Here is a 5,387-nt window from a genome sequence, read left to right as displayed (position 1 = left end):
AAAAAAAAAAAAAAGAGTGTACATTCATGCTGGGACTGGCAGTGCACACCTTTAGTAGTTCAAGGCTACTGTGGCCTACATACATACTGAGTTCCAGTTTACCCAGGGATACACAGTGAGACCGTGTCTTAAAAAACAAAACAAAACAACCAACCTTACTTTCATATTTTTACCACTGGTAGTAAAATTCAACACTAAAAGGAATTACTGGCATAAGAAATCTTGAGAATGAAAAGTCAATTTAAGAGTATGCTTTAACATAGCATTCTGATATTCTGATAAAGACACCATCCATCCATTTGTCTAAAATGAGTCTTCATAATCAAATCCTCACTTACGCCTGCCTTAAGGGTTTTCTATGTGTAGGCTCCCCAATTACCATCAACATTCCAACCATCACTTTTTCCCTATAATTCCATTTACCTTGGGCTTTCACTTCCAGCCTTATTCTAATTTCTTGGGCTTTCATGTTTATTAGTCAACTTTCATTTTCATTATACAAGGACCTGATAAGTAGAGTTTTATTATTTGCTATGAATGCTGGCTATGTCCTCATGTGTGTGTGTGTTTAAATAGTAAGCTCAGATGTTTACTTTTAAAAAAAAAAAAGACCACATGTATTTTCTAGCCAAGTTGGTCAGGAACTGACTATGTAGCACAAGCTAGTCTTTTTCTTTTTCTTTTTTTTTATTATTTATTTATTTATTTATTTTTTTACAAGCTAGTCTTGAGCTAACTGCAATCCCTTTCTGCCTTTGCCTTTAGAGTGCTAACTTTACAAGTGTGAGCCACCTGCCCAGCTATAATTATTATTTTTAATGTGAGCACTTTCTGTTCTCACAGAGGACCTGGTTTGTTTTCCAACACCCACATTGTGGCTCATAACCATCTATAACTCCAGTTCCAGGGATCCTACCAAACCCTCTTCTGACATTGGTGGCCAACAGGCATACACATGATTCACAAACATGCAAATAAGCAGAACACTCATACACCTAAAATCTAAAATAATAATAATAGTAATAATAATAATAATAATAATAATAATAAAGTAGACCTATAGCGTATAATTCCACACGGATTTCAATAGAAGACCCTACTTACATTGCACAGAAAAGGCTGTCTAGCTGCTTCAGGCATACCAATACCAGCACATGTAAACAAGCTTCCAACTTTGTTTTTGAGTAATCAACTCATTATTCACCAGATCTGAGGCTATTTCTATTCAACAGCACAAGAGAAGAAGGCAGAGGCAGGAGGATCTCTATGAGTTTGAGGCCAGCCTGGTCTACAGAGCTAGTTCCAAGACACCCAGGGCTGTTACACAGAGAAATGCTGTCTCAAAAATGAAAACACACACACACACACACACACACGAACACACGAACACAAGAAAGAAACCATTCAAATTTGACTGCATATGTACATAAAGCCTTGAAATTAAAGATGTAATTTCAAATCAAATGAGGTCTAAAGAATGGAGCCTAAACCTGTCTCTTTACCAGACGCAGGGCAGCCAGAAGGCAGCCATTCACAATCCAGGAAGACAGGAAGGGATAATATCACAACCCAACCTCCATTTTAGAGAGGTCTAGCCTCTTGAGCTGTGACACACTGTTTGCTCTCTAACTACTCAACATTGTATTTTACTATGCTAATTAGCTGATTATTATTTGTCTGCCTCCTAACGCAGGTAAGAATTTGCATTACAAAATCAGTACTTTGCAAATCTTTCTTCTCTTCCACATTGAAAACTGAACATTAAGCCAAACATGGTGGCAGAAGCCTTTAAAGTCAGCACTATCCCACAGAAGGCAGCGGCAGGCAGAGCTTTGCGAGTTTGAGGTTATTTACTCAGAAATAAGACATTGGAAAAAACAAAATTCACCCCAAATCTGCATCAAAACCAAAGCTGATCGTTAATTTCCCTCCTTTCTAAACTGGATTCATTCCTTAGTGCTATTGTTTGCTCATCTGGACACACTGAATAAACACTACCGGGAGAGATTTTTCCGTGCCTACAGTAAATAAGAGTATGATTTTCCAGTTACGAACCACTGAGAACTGTTTTGTCTTGCCCTCCACCCCCACCCCGAAAATACTCTTTGTCGCAGATAGTAGAGACTTGATATTAATGGGTTTTCTAAGCACTCAGATTATTTTCGAATTTCAACGATACCAGAGATCGGGTCATTATGTACCTCGGAAATAAAAGGACCGCAGTACCAAAATTTTAGGTCTCAACTTCCAGGGCTTCTCAAAGAAAGTTATCGCAGACTTAGTTACTAGTTTTTGGTTACGTCACACCCTACCAGTAATTTTTCCACTTTTCCGAATCTGTGCCCTCCCCACATTCTTTCATCAACTTTAATCCAAAGGCGTACAATTAGAAAACTCCATTAAAGCGGAGGTAAAACCCCATTGGTTTTTAGCATGATCACATGGCGGGAAAATTGTTAAAAAAAAAAAAAATCAAGAGCAAAAATCTTACCTGAAAAAGACACTTGCGGTGACGTAGTATTGCTGAATTTGGCTTGAGTAATTTTAAAATATTAAGACTATTCCAAAGAGTTTTTCGGACACGAGGCTTTCCCAGATGTGAGTGTGCCTTGATTCTAGACCCAGCTACAAGCCACGCCCTTAGCTTTCTTTTTTCCGTTCTAGACTGCAGCTTATTACCTACGCGCCAGGCTTATTGAACGCTTTGCCTATCTACCTGTAACATTTTAGCCATTCGTCTCTACACTATCCCAGACATTTTCATCACCCCTGCTCTGCCCGGCAGACATTTCAATCAACCTCTAGGGGTTATAAGGCAGGCATTTTAGCGATCTCCCCAGGTCCCTGGCGGCGGCAGGCAGCCCAGGTCCCTGGCAGGCATTTTAGCGACAGCCCAGGTTCCAGGTGGCAGGCATTTTAGCGATCTCCCCAGGTCCCCAGTGGCAGGCATTTTAGCCACCTCCCAGGTCCCCCACCCCCACCCCGGTGGCAGGCATTTTAACGACCTCCTAGATCTCCTGTGGCAGGCATTTTAGTGATAGCCCAGGTCCCGGTGGCAGGCATTTTAGTAATAGCCCAGGTCCCGGTGGCAGGCATTTTAGCGACCTCCCACATCCCCGGTGGCAGGCATTTTAGTGATAGCCCAGGTCCCTAGTGGCGGGCATTTTAGCGACCTCCCACATCCCCGGTGGCAGGCATTTTAGTGATAGCCCAGGTCCCTAGTGGCAGGCATTTTAGCGACCTCCCAGATCCCCGACGGCAGGCATTTTAGTGATAGCCCAGGTCCTTAGTGGCGGGCATTTTAGCGACCTCCCAGATCCCCGACGGCAGGCATTTTAGTGATAGCCCAGGTCCCCGGTGGCAGGCATTTTAGTGACCTCCCAGGTTCTCGGTGGCAGGCATTTTAGTGATAGCCCAGGTTCCTGGCAGACATTTTAGTGACCTCCCACATCCCCGGTGGCAGACATTTTAGTGACCTCCCACATCCCCGGTGGCAGGCATTTTAGCGACAGCCCAGGTCCCCAGTGGCAGGCATTTTAGTAAATCCTCCCAGTCCCAGGCATCCATTTGAGCCATTAGTTCGGGTACCTGGCAGGTATGTTAGCTATCTCTCCAGGTTCCTGGCCGGTAGTCTAGCCACCTGTAAGGGACAGACATTTTAAATTTCGGCTCCAGGACCCAGCAGTCATTTTAGCTATCTCCCCGGCTATGCGGCAGGCATTTTAACTATCGGTTCGAGGCCCCACGGGCATTTTACCTTCATCTCCGCATAGCAGGCAAGCATTTTAGGGATCTTTCTGCTGCTTGGCAATCACTTTAACCATCTCTTCCGCTCCCCCGCAAGCACTTAGCCATCACTCCACTGTCCTGCAAGCACTTAGCCACCTCTCCACTGTTTCGCAAGCACTTAGCCACCACCCCACTATCCCGCAAGAACTCCAACCACCTCTTCATTGTCCCACAAGGACTTCGGGCACCTCTCCACCGTCCCGCAGGCACTTTAGGCATCTCTCCTCTCCCTAGTCCGTATCTCACCCACCGCTCCGCTCTGGCCACCTGTCTGGCTGGTTATCTGGCTTCTTCCATCACGCGCTTGCCGCAGCCGCCTCCCGGGAGTGGGTACCGGTCCTACCCAGACTACTGCAGGACTCAAGATGCGCGGATAGCACGGAAAGTGAGAACAGAGCCACGGAGCAAGGGCGCAGAGCGCAAGTGTGTGGCGCTTGCGGCTCCTTTTGGGACCGAGTGGAGCACAACGTAGCGCCTCCACGGGTCTGGCAGAGACTGCGCCTGACACAAGCTCTGCGCAGAGGGTTTGAGGGAGTGTGGGGCGGGACCTTGGGCTCTTGAGGCGCGGGGTCCTGCTGAGAGGGTGTGGTCAGCACACTTGCCCAGCTGCGCAGAGAAGAGGGGGCAGAGCTTAGGGGAAGTCACAGAAAAGGATGGCTGAAAAATGAGCCCATTTGCTTTTGAGAGCTGGGAAAGCAGTTTTGGCCAGCAGGTAGCAGCTTGCCTGGTCGAGGGGCCCTTGGTGAATGTTGGAATGCTGGGAACCCAGAGACCAAAGCTGCCAGGCTCAGTCCCAACACAGCCTCATTTGTTTGGTTTGTGGCAGACTGCCTGCACCCCAACTCTTTCCTCCCCAGTCTTGCCTCCTCCTGCCCCCTCTCTTAAACTCTTAAGGTCTCAATGACTGAGTTTGAGGGAAACCTACTGTAATGGATTGATATACCTCTCCTTCAATTGACAAGAGACTTAATCTTCTAGAGAAAATTTTCCTTAAACCGTACACATCCAAATTTCAAACAATGTATAACAGTCAGTATCAATACAAACTGAGCAATCTGCCTAGGTACCTATAAACAAACAAGAAGCTTATAGAGCACCAATTAGACTGAAGCAGAAAAGAAAATCCTCCTGCCACATAATAAGCCAATTTTCTTCTCAAAGATTTTTTTAAAGATATTTTTATTTTATGTGTGTGGGTGTGTGCAGAGCCCATAGAGGCCAGATGAAAGCATCAGATCTCCTTGCAGCTAGAGTTACAGGCGTCTGTGAACTGGTACTCGAGTGTTTGGGGATCGAACCTGGGTCCTCTGCAAAAGCAGCCGCTGCTCTTAGCCACTGTGTCACAACATTTTAACCCCAATGTCAATTTTCAGTGCCCAAGACTTTGCTGGTATGTGATACAAATTTTATAAAAGTAGAAAATGAGGGGAACGTCTTTACAAAGAAATAGAATGTAGCCCAAGGGGGGACACAAAAACCCCTCTGAGTGAAAAAGGCACGCTGGGCGTGGTGGCGCACGCCTTTAATCCCAGCACTTGGGAGGCAGAGGCAGGCGGATTTCTGAGTTCAAGGCCAGCCTGGTCTACAGAGTGAGTTCC

General features: G+C 45.7%; 1 pseudogene; it reads right to left on the bottom strand.

Moving 5' to 3' along the window:
• LOC110314437 overlaps positions 1-5,387 on the bottom strand; it is a 40,165-nt pseudogene that overhangs the window by 23,384 nt on the left and 11,394 nt on the right.

The sequence above is a fragment of the Mus pahari genome, chromosome X (genome assembly GCF_900095145.1).
Source record: "Mus pahari chromosome X, PAHARI_EIJ_v1.1, whole genome shotgun sequence".
Taxonomy (NCBI): Eukaryota; Metazoa; Chordata; class Mammalia; order Rodentia; family Muridae; genus Mus; species Mus pahari.
Note: the sequence above shows the minus strand (reverse complement) of the source record. Positions and strands in the feature narration are given on the sequence as shown.